Source organism: Pan paniscus, chromosome 2 (genome assembly GCF_029289425.2).
Source record: "Pan paniscus chromosome 2, NHGRI_mPanPan1-v2.0_pri, whole genome shotgun sequence".
NCBI classification, from domain to species: domain Eukaryota; kingdom Metazoa; phylum Chordata; class Mammalia; order Primates; family Hominidae; genus Pan; species Pan paniscus.
The window spans coordinates 169,936,259-169,948,264 of NC_085926.1; the positions used below are offsets into that span (position 1 = coordinate 169,936,259).

A 12,006-nucleotide genomic window follows, 5' to 3' on the forward strand; every position below is an offset into this window, starting at 1 on the left:
GCTGAGGCAGGAGAATCATTTGAACCTGGGAGGCGGAGGTTGTAGTGAGCCGAGACTGCGCCATTGCCCTGCACTCCAGCCTAGGTGACAGGGCGAAACTCCGTCTCAAAAAAAAAAAAAAAAAAAAAAAAAAATCTTCTTTTGAAACAATATTCTGGACATTTTCCAAGAGGGAGATTTTCCTAGATTGTTCTCTGTAGTAGCAACTTAAGCTTAGAATGAAAGAAACCAGAGGATAAAAGTGTACTTCATAGAAGGTAATGTATAAGAAGCACAATGGAGTGAATGGGAAAAATCTGAGGCAGTTGGTTAAGAAATGGTAGTGAAGCTTTACCTTATTCGGACACTTTAAACACTCTATGAAAGGGAGTCCTTTTACTCACTGGTAAAACAGTTCTGTTCATCCGCAGTGCCTTTCATTTCAGTTAATAAGAGTAAGATGCTGTACCTATAATTTGCACCTGGAAAAGCAAATCTTCCTATTCCTAATACTAACTGTTTTTCTCCTTTTAAGGTTAATACTTTTAGGTGGTGTAGGTTGTACCCAAGGCAGCCACAGGGATGGGATGAGCAAAGGACTAGAGGGTGTCTATCTCTGAGAACTCAGAAAGCAGCTCCTGCAGTTAATTAAAGGTGACCTCAGGATTCAGAGGAACCTTGTGCTTTCCCAGACGGCCCAGGCTAAACCTGGGTAGCTGGCAACCCTAAATGCGTCCTTTGTTAGAAATCATGTAGGGCTCGACTCCATCTTTAGAAAGTGAGTTCACTGAAGGTGAGTTAAGGACAAGGCTCTGAAGAGCGGCCTGACTTGCTTTCTTTCCTTGTGTTTGTGGAGGGGTGTAGACAAAGACACTAAGTGAAGATGCAGCCCCCAAGGCTGTGTTGCCTAAAAACCGTTTCTGGCTTCTTCACAGGAATATTCCTCGTGGTCTAGAAGGAGCTATGTGCTTCTCTGGAGATTGTTTCCACAGAATGGTGAGGACTGTTAGAACCACCTTCTCCTTTCTCTCCTGTCTCAGGAGGGAGGCTGTAAGTGCTAAAAATGCCCCTGAACAGGGGGGTAGGGGGTACAGCACCTCCAGAGAAGTGGTACTTAATGCTGGCTGCCCACCTGACCCCTCTCTCTATAGTTGGAGGCTGGGGAAGCCTTTGCCTCCTTCCAGCTTTCACGACTTGCTGTGGTAGGTCCTCATGATGCAGATTACCATAGCACTCAACTACTTCTTAAGAGTACATAGTTTCTTAAATATCAATATTATACCTCAAGAGGTAAAAAGAACAGTTTTAAGCATCTATCAAAGGAGGAATAGATTGTAATTTTAGGATCTGAGTGTTTTATTTCCTTATATTTCTTTAAAATTGCTTGGACTCTCTTCTCTCTAACCTCACACTTTCACCACCATCACCAAAATTTGCTTTGTATTTATACTCATTTTTAAGGAAATTACTATAAAGTCAGTAATTTGGAGTCTCTTCGGAAGTTCATCTTTAAAAAATCCTCCTTTTTTTCTTTTAAAGCGAGGTGGGAGGAGAAGAAATGGATAACAATTTTTAAGGTTTATATTTTATTTCTGGCTTTGTTTAGCAATACATATCTTAATGTACTATACAATTTCTTCACTAATGAAAAAACATAATTATTTCCAGTTTTATTTGATTTTGGACCTATTTTCTTGCTATGTGATTATTGTCCTGTATCTTTAATTACATCTTATTGACACCCGTGGCAATCTCAATAATTAGAAAACATAGCTTTTTAGCTTTTACCATTTGCTTATTATATTCAATTTAAACAGGGAAACAGTGTCACTTCCTGTTTATGTTTCACTTTGCAGTTCTCTTAAATTACTTCAGTGTTCTCAGGAGTTCATTCAAACCTATGAGGGCATACTAGTTGACAAAAAAGAGAACAGAGGATTCAAATAAATGTCTCTAATAGATTATTTTAGCTTCATTTAGTGTGATTTTGGGTCTGAAGTGTTTGCCATTAACGTTCTAGTTGCATGTTTGTCTTCCTTGCTTTCGTGAGGAGCAGGGGCAGTGGGAGTGAGTAGGGGAGAACAGGCGATGGCTAGGGAAGGATGTAGCACTGATGAAGGTGAGTGAGTTTGTTCCTAGTATGTTTCTTTTTTTTTTTTTTTTTTAGACGGAGTCTTGTTCTGTCGCCCAGGCTGGAGTGCAGTGGTGCGATCACTGCAAGCTCTGCCTCCAGGGTTCACTCCATTCTCCTGCCTCAGCCTCCCGAGTAGCTGGGACTATAGGCGCCCGCCACCACGCCCGGCTAATTTTTTGTATTTTTTAGTAGAGACGGGGTTTCACCGTGTTAGCCAGGATGGTCTCAGTCTCCTGACCTCGTGATCCGCCCGCCTCGGCCTCCCAGAGTGCTGGGATTACAGGCGTGAGCCACTGCGCCCGGCCTGTTCCTAGTATGTTTCATGTGGGATGGCAGGTTTTCCAAATTCTAGTTTCCACTGAGTCATCGGTGAGTCCAACAGAGGGAGGATTCTAGCCTGATGTCAGACGTCCTGCTTGGCAGACTAATGAAGGACTTTTTTTTTTTTTAAAAATGTGTTTTTAACACAGATTGGTGTATTTGTATATCTTCAGTAAGTTTCAGTTTTAGCCAAGAAATAATCTTTCATAACATTTTTCATGAGAAAGCATAGAATGATTTTCTAGAAAGTTTAATGGCAAGTTGCGTTAGATGAAAAGGAAACATTTTTAAGGAGACTATGCTTCTTGGGTATTCTTGAGCCCTTGTCTATAGATAATAGCCGGTTACAATGTACAGTTTTCATATTTGGAGGGGACATGGGAAACTACTCACTTAACTTGGAGTTAATATTTTGGTGCTCTGGAAACATCTGAGTTTGGAACTGTGCTGTGCACATCTCTAACTGGTTTAATTGCCCAGTCTCTCAGTGTCTTAGGACTCTCAGTGTTTTATGCTCAGTCTCTGTGTCTTGTTATGACTATTTGGCTCAACGTAGTGTTTTGAACTAGTGATTAGTAAGTGGTAGCTGCTGCTGTTTTATTATTTTATTGCTTTACTCTGTGACTACAGACAGATTTAATTGTTGGATGTATTTCTTAATGGGATAATTATTTAAAAACATTCCCAGTTACTTTAAAAGCGTATGTGAATATTAGCCATCAGTTTTGTCTTGACCTTGCCTTTGGCTCCTTGAGTGTCCCTGTTCATGTGACAGCTTTCCAGCTCATCCTTAATGTCATACTCGAGCTGTTTATCTTAGTGAGGTGGTGTGGGCCTAAAATGAAATAATATATATCAAAAGCACCTGTGGGGGAAAGCACATCTGAATGCCAAGCAGTACCTAGTTACTGCAAGTGCTACTTCTACCAATATTTTTCTTCCTTTCTGCCCCTTTAAAGAGAGGTTGTCCCTTTTTAATAGATATATGACAGCTCTGCTTCCTTTCTTAAGTCTAAGATCAAAGGAATGTTGTAATAAAGGGGAGTCACTCCCTCCCATTCCTTCTCTCTTTTTGTGGATGTTGTTCTGTTTTTTAAGAGCGATCAGGTCTTGACATTAGTGGATGCAGCTGTTGGGCTCCCAAGCTCTGCCTTTCATCTCTGGGTCACCACTGCAGACAGCATCCTTCATCTCTGTCATGGTGTAAAGACACCACTGTGGGGGAACAGTGTGTTGCAGGTTAAGTACATGAAGTATTTCTAGAGATCCTAGCCACCTTTGCCGCTCATTGTTGTTTGGATGCACTTTTCTTTGAAATGACATGGAATGTTTGGCAGAGATGTCAATCAGTAGAATAGTTTATCTGCTTTAGAGGTACCTAAACCTCACCAACTTCTTGTAAATTGGAAGCCTAGCTCCAAAAAAGTAAAAGGGGTTGGGGGGAAGAACAAAACTTTTACTGGCAGGTTTTTTTCTAGACATAAACACAGTTGAATGGAAAGGATAATAGGGATCGAAGCCTGTCTTGCTCTATGAGAGTGAATGAGCTAGTGTTAGACTTTAATGCTGGAGAAAAATAACATCTACCTTTTTTTTTTTTTTTTTTTTAAATGAGGCAGTCAGTGCAGTCTAACTGATGAAAATTAAAGGTCAGTTTCTTCAGTGCCCCACCTCAGTGCATGCCTTGGGCCATGTTAATAATGACAATCCCATTATTTCCTTGCAGTAGGCAGGAAATGCTGTCTACACCCATTAGATTTGTTTGAGTGGCCCCTGGCTGGAAATGAAGAAAATTTAATTTTCTAATTTGCAGGGAGGAAAAAAAAAAAGCATACAGTGCTACATAGAGGTTGATTCTTGGGCTGGAAGGAGTGTCATTTTTAAAAACTTGAAATTCTGAATCTCTATTATTGAGACATTTGGCTCTAATCCACACTGAACTCATGTATGGATTTACGTGCAAGTTAGGTGTCTAGGAAACCTTTTTAAATATTGTCAGAATTGGCACAAGTGTGGACGTTTTAACCACATGTTTGCAAACTGCCTAGTTGCTCACATGTCCCACTGGCTGCTGGAAACTTGCTTGAAGGAGGGCTTTGTCAGAGCTTTCTCTCGGAATATTAGTTTTGCTTTTCAGAAGCAACATTCGTGTTGAAGAAAATCTGTATATTCATTAGGGTAATCAATTACTTTGTGGTTTCAATAACAAGAAGAAAATATTATTAGTGTTACAGAGGAAAAAAATGTGAACCTGTCTTTGTACATTCTAATCATATTGCCTTGCAGAGTTACATTTCCAAATCTTAGGGCTGACTTGGTTTCTGCTACTGTTATGTCCTTTAAGAATGAGATCCTTAATTTTCTTTTTTTTTTTTTTGTAGCAAGTTGATGTCCCTCTTACATTTTTCCTTTTTAGATAAGCCAAAGATTTTTATTGCTATTTTGATATATTATTTGGTTTATTGGGATGTTCTATTACAGATCCTCAGTTGGTATATAATTCATTCTAAGATACTCAATATCACATTTTCCCATGAAATACATAATGAGAAGAGGACCTTAAGTTGAAAGGACTTGTTTGAAATCAGAGGAGTATTAGTAGCCAATACTACAAGAAGCAGACATTCAGTCTTTGTGTCTAGAGGAGGCAGAGTAAATCATCTCATTTTAATGGATCTGTAGTTTCTATTAAACAGAACCTGTCATATTAGCACCATAACTTCCGGTCATATATTTGTTTTGTATTGACTGTACATATAGAGCTTCTTTGTTGCTTCTTGAAATGAAATATTGGAAAAACAAGGAGTTTCTACCATCTTCATAGGAGCATATCAATGAACCAAGAAAGTTTTATGAACATTTTCTTTTCTCCATGTCCTAATTCCCAAAATCTTTAGCAGTTTGCCTAGAGCAGTGACCATTTTGCCTCTGACATTTTGTTTCTGGTTTTCATCAAAACCAACATCTTCCATAATGTTTATTTTCCTTATTTATTTGTCACTATTAATGCTTACAGGAAGCAGCAAAGCATGGAATTCTTTACTTTTTTAATAAGTGTAGTACTAGTGTAACTTATATGTGTGTTTTGTAGAAATACATTTTGATGATAGCACGTAACATAATACATATTTGGGAGCATTTTAAAAATATTTTCTGAATTTATATTTCACTTAAAAAAAAGAGTGAGGTTTCTAGTGGCGTTTTTGATATTAATAGTAAGAAGTCCTGTGATCCATACACCTTCCCAGTGGGTTTTTGGATAAGTCTCAGATTAGTTCTCCTCAGGACTCCTGACACTAATTGTTCTCCATGGCATGGGGGAATTTGAAGCTTATATATAAAAGACTTAAAAGGCTTTGAAAAATCTCTCCTGATACTCGGCATTTGGGAGTCAAAAGTTTGCATCTGAAAAATTGTTTTCTTGATTGAGAATTTAGGTTTGAAAGTGACTTTATGGATTATTAACTGGCCACCTGGCCTCTGTTATAGATTGTCTGAGCTATTTATTTGAAATTTATCTAGTATACTTAAATTTGGCAAGAAGTCAGGGCACAAATACAAGTTAGGCGTATTGTTTATTTTTCTAAGTCAATAACGCAATTCATTTTGCCATGGAAAAGTAATCATGGAAAACATTAATACCTGATAGACTGTATAAACTTGCTTAACTTTTAGCATAATGATACTTTTTTCCAGGATGCTGACCGGATGGTTTTATGTAAGGATGTTTATCTATAGTCCAGTGAATTAAAACTTTTAGGTAAATAGAGGGCATGTATTACTAATTCCTAGGGCAGTTCCTTTTGAATGATTCACTTATTGAGAACTGTCATTTTGAAATGTTTCAAACCAATTAGGCATCTTTAGATCTAAATCTTCCAGCCTTCAGCTTTAGGAAATACATATTTGGATTTGCAAGAATGTGAAGATTTAGCCAGGTAGTCACTTCCTATTAGCTGTGAGAGGTCTTCGGACTCAATTGACTGGTGCTTGTTAAATATCTGTTTTTTTGGAGAATTTGTTTCCCTCCCGAAGAGAGAACCCTCATAGTCAGTGGGGCCCATTGACAATTCTCAAATACTATCTTTTAGGATTCTCATGACTCAGTTTTGTAGTGAACTTTTGAATAAATATAAGTAATGAAAGATGGTAGATTTAATTTAAAAGTATAGATTCTTTTAGATGTCAGTCAGTCCTGTTGCTAGGGTGGGGGGTGGTAGTGGTGTGTTCTCTCAGGTGAGAGTGTAGTGGTGGTGGTGGGCAGAGGGTAAGACACATTTATGAGTTGGCCCCACACCAGGCTTTTCTCTGTCTTCCCTAGGCCATGAGACTGAATACTTACCATGGTGAGAGAAAACCCTAAAGGCCCCCTCCACATTTCTCATTTGCCCTTTAGAAGACCTAGAAGATTGTAGGAACAGATAGATTGCATGAACTGGTACCTGAAGTTTAGGGAGCCATCAGTTCAATCAGTAGTAGTATTTATTTGAGTGTAGCTGTAAAGATGCGGCAAGAGAAGAAGCAGGGAGATGTCTAATTCCTCTGTTTGACTTTCCCACTAAAATCTAAATTCCTTGAAGGCAGAGACCGACACTTTCCTCTTCTCTTATATACAGAGACTGGCAAACAGACTGCTCAGCAAGTGTTTATTGAATGAATGATTTAATGATGGAGCAGGACATGTTGTTTTGACACTGAGATGCCATGTGTTTGAACCAGGTGAAAACTTATGTTTGATTTTAATTTTAAAGCCATGTTCTAATTATAATTCTTACTATTGGAGGCATATGGAACTTTCAATCAAGAGGAATAACTGAGATACTTCAAATTATGTGAAGATAGAAAGGTTTTTCTTGTTCAGTCAATAATTATTGCATTGCAGATAACAGAAACCCACTTAAGCTAGTTTAAGCAATAAAGGTTTGAGGAAAATGAAGGCAGTGTTTCTATACCTCCTGAGCTCCTGGAACTGGCCCTGGGAAGTCACTGGAAGCGCAGGTTGCATTTCATCTTTTCTTTGCTCTTCCTTCCCTGATATTTCTTTTTGCAGAGCCCATCCTATATGAATAATGGATGCTTATTCTAAACTCATGAAGTGATACCAATTTTTTCTTTTAAAATGGCCTGGTCTGCACATTACTTTTTTTTTTTTTTTTGAGATGGAGTCTCGCTCTGTCACCCAGGCTGGAGTGCAGTGGTGGGATCTCGGTTCACTGCAAGCTCCGCCTCCTGGGTTCACACCATTCTCCTGCCTCAGCCTCCCGAGTAGCTGGGATTACAGGTGCCTGCCACCAAGCCCGGCTATTTTTTTTGATTTTTAGTAGAGACAGGGTTTCACCGTGTTAGCCAGGATGGTCTCCATCTCCTGACCTCGTGATCCTCCCGCCTCGGCCTCCCAAAGTGCTGGGATTACAGGCGTGAGCCACCACACCCGGCCTACTTTTTAATAGTAAATTGAAGTTATGGGTGTTAGATATATTCTTTGCAAGCCGTTTTGAAGCAGATTCTTTTCCTAATGTGTCATGTACAATCTGTGGGGGAAGAAGGTTATATAAAGCAAGAATGACTTCTATGCAACAAAATAGTGATATTCTATATTTTCCTGTCTCTTTTCTTTCTTTCTTTAGAATGAACTACAGTGAGACATGGCCAGATTGATTTCTTCCCTTAAATCGTCTCAGAAACTGTACCCAGTCCACTAATTGCTTTGTTCAGCGGACAGGAAATGGTTATATTTGCACAAGTTACACAATCTTAACTAAGTCGGGGCAAAGAACCAAAGAGATCTCTGATCTTTTTTTCCAGCATTAACCTTTCAGTTCCACAAACTAATGCATGATGCATAAACCAGGTTACTAGGGGACACTTATCAAAAACCATAAACTTATTTATCTGAATGACTTTCTGTTTAGGGATACTAAGAAAAGAAGTTACGTGAGGTAATCATGCTGGTGCTGAGGTTAAGTTTGTGCAGTTTCACTTCTTCCTTAATAGTTTTTTTATACATGCAATAAAGGACATGTCCGGAAGCTGATCAGTGCCAGCATTACCATGAAGTGCTCAGTCCCCATTCCTTTTCTCCTTACCCCTCAGCCCCCTTGCAGACTATATACAAATTTATTCTTTTCCTTTTCTAGGGTTGGGAATTTGCCTCCTTTCTTCCTGCCTGTGTCTGTTATTGGTCCCTAGTACCCCAATTTCTGCTACTTTTCTCCTCCTTCTTTTTTTTTTTTTTTTTTTTTTTTTGAGATGGAGTCTCTCTCTGTCACCCAGGAGTGCAGGGGCATGATCTCAGCTCATTGCAACCTCCACCTCCCAGGTTCAAGTGATTCTCTTGCCTCAGCCTCCCGAGTAGCTGGGACGACAGATGTGTGCTACCACGCCTGGCTAATTTTTTGGATTTTTAGTAGAGATGGGGTTTCACTGTGTTAGCCAAGCTGCCTGGCTTGGCCTCCCAAAGTGCTGCGATTACAGGCGTGAGCCACCGCGCCTGGCCACTTTTCTCCTTCTTGAAAGTGGGATTTTCTCTTTATCATTGTTTGATTATTGTATAAGTATTATGATTGGCATTTTGCAATTTGGGCAGAGCTGATATTATATATGGTATTTCTAAGTACTTTTTTTTTTGACTCTGCCAAACTGTTAAGTCATTCTCCATCCATCTATCCATCCATCCATCCATCCATCCATCCATCCATCCATCCATCCATCCATCCTCTTCTCATTTTGACTTCTATTAGTTATTTCCTGAAGCCCGTATATCACTGAGAAAAAGTTAATCTTAAGTGAATAACTTAGGTCAAAATGAGAGGAGAATGAAGAATTAAGTGAATGTAGGCAGAGTCAGAAAAAAAATAGTGTCTCTCTTTAAAGCATTACTTTTTTTGGTGATGCTTTTGAAGGAAGTGAAATTGGTGTATGATCTAATGCTACAAAACCATATCTTGCTCTCATAGATTTTAAGATTTCTCTTTTGAATGATCCATTGCTGTCCTTTCTTTACACGTATCTTTTCTCCCTATCTTCCTTGTTAAATACATTTTTTCGTTATATACTTTTGAAGCAAGTCTTGATTTTTTTTGTATTTTCCCCATTTTTCTTCAAATGTTCCACAGTTCCCTAAAATAAGATAGCATTTTTGTCTTTTTGTACAGTCTATTCTTTGCTGTTTACTTCATCCCCACCCACCGCCACCAAAAATGCCTTCAGAAAGTCCCTACCTTTTCTTGTACATTGTCCTTCTGTTCAGATTCTTGTATCGCTGATACTCTCCCCTGCTACCCATTCTCCTCCCAACAGTTTTCTTTGATAGTGTTATCTGCCTTGGAATTTCCACTGTGCCTGTTAAACTCTTTGAGAAGGATAATTCTGTCAACGTTTACTTCTCTTCCCCTTCTAGCCCCAAAGACTGAGGACAGTGTCCTCCTCATGCATTCCTGTGACGAGGAATCTGCACTGAGGTTTCTACTCTTTCCCTTACCAGGATTCTGAATTGTCTGTGACTGTCTGATATGATTGCTGATCTCTTTCCTGTTCTCAGATAGGACACAAGGGGTTCCATTTGGAGTTGGCTCAGGACATTCAGATGCCATTATTTTAGTAATGATCACATGATGTTTTGAGGGCAACCTGAAAAAAATAGAGTCTCTAAGAGAGGAGCTGGGTAAAATCAGAGTAGGACGATCTCTAATGCCTTTTCTAGCTCTCTTACTCTGATTTTGTGAATTTATCCTTAGGGACAGTTTTTCATCAGAAGGATGAGACCCTGCTGTGGTCTGAATGTTTGTGTCTCTCTCCCCTCACCAAATTTATTTATATGTTGAAATCCTAACCCCCAAGGTGATGGTGTTAAGAGGTGGGGCCTTTAGGAGGCAGTTACATCATGAGGGTGGATCCCTCATGAATGGGATTCACGCCCTTATAAAAGAAGCTTAAGGGCCAGCTGTGGTGGTGCGAATCTATAGTTCCAGCTATGTGGAAGGCTGTGGCCGTGAGAAGATTGCTTGAGGCCAGGAGTTTGAGGCTGCAGTGAGTGAATAACCCCTGCACTCCAGCCTGGACAACATAGCAAGACTCTCTCTTAAAATAGATAGATAGATTAGATAGACAGCCTAAGGGAGCCTGATTGCCCCTCCACCATGTGAGGACACAGCAAGAAGGCACCATCTGTGAACCAGGAAAGGAGCCCTCACCAGACATCTGATTTGTTGGTGCCTTGATTTTGGACTTACCAACCCCGAGAACTGTAAGAAATGAATTTCTGTTGTTTGTAATTACCCAGGCTAAGGTATTTTGTTAAAGCAGACCAGATGGACTAAGTCAGCCCCATAATGACCCGTTTTATATTTTTATTTATAATCTATCTGCTGCTTAATTTTGTGATTAGTGGCCAGCTACTGTTTACTCATCTTTTATTCATCTGTAAAACTCCTTTTAACTTGTCTTTGTAAGAAACGGTTGGCTAACAGATGAATTTTCAGGTTGTTCAGTTTTAAAATGTTTTACTTAAAAGGATAAGACAACTCCCCAATGCAAAGTGTGACTTCAGAGATAACTTTCATTTCTTTGAAATGTAGGAAGTCCATAGCCATTGCTGGCTGACATCTTTCTACTCAATATGCTCCAGGGGAAGATTATCAAATTTTAGCTTCTGAGCTTTCAAATGGCTCTTATTATCAGTGGCATATTACATGAAACTGGTTTTGGGCTCTTCAAATTTATATTTTTGGCAAAGGTGTTGGGAGATTTGATTTCATTCGTCATCACTGCAGTACCTGGCACATAGTAGGCTCTCCATTTGGTGTGTTGGATGAATGAAGAAAGTGATTCTGCTAGTCAGTGGGGTTTAAAAACAAGTGTCCACCAACTTTATGGGTCCCCATTGATCCTGAGTTCACCTCTGTTGCCCTGTGTATATGTGACCCCATGTTTATTGCAACCTTATGGGCATCTCAGGCACTGCAGAGAACAGCCTCTTAAAATTTCTGGTAGAGGCCTGGTGCGGTGGCTCACGCCTGTAATCCCAGCACTTTGGGAGTCTGAGGCGGACGGATCATGAGGTCAGGAGTTCGAGACCAGCCTGACCAACATGGTGAAACCCCATCTCTACTAAAAATATAAAAATTAGCCGGGCATGGTGGCATGCACCTGTAGTCCCAGCTACTCAGGAGTCTGAGGCAGGAGAATTGCTTGAACCTGGGAGGCGGAGGTTGCAGTGAGCTGAGATCGTGCCACTGCACTCCAGCCTGGGTGACAGAGCTAGACTCCGTCTCAAAAGAAAAAAAATTTCTGGTAGACTCCTATGTGCCATTTCTGGAGAACTGAAATAGTAGTGGACATACATAGGATTCATTTTAGTGTAGATATGACTTTTTAGTGAAACTTGAAGTCCTACTTCCTGTGTGTGAAATAGGGTAATAGGATCACACCCGAAAAAATGCCGCCTTGTTCAAAAGTGACAGGATCGCTGTTCAGTTTGGAATATTGGAAAGTGGGCAGATTTATTTGGAAGCACTTTGTTTTTACTACATGTGTAAAACTCCAGGGAGCATTGAATAGGATATGAGGTGCTC

At 39.8% G+C, this 12,006-nt stretch overlaps 1 protein-coding gene across 8 annotated transcripts in view; it reads left to right on the plus strand.

Moving 5' to 3' along the window:
* Positions 1–12,006, plus strand: part of FNDC3B (fibronectin type III domain containing 3B) — a 364,503-nt gene that overhangs the window by 16,929 nt on the left and 335,568 nt on the right. The window contains exon 2 of one of the 8 annotated variants that reach the window (XM_063602599.1): positions 915–7,153. The exons of the other annotated variants lie outside the window; for them this stretch is intronic. The gene's annotated coding sequence lies outside the window, so the exon portion shown is untranslated. The remainder of the gene's footprint in view (positions 1–914; positions 7,154–12,006) is intronic. 8 annotated transcript variants of the gene reach the window in all.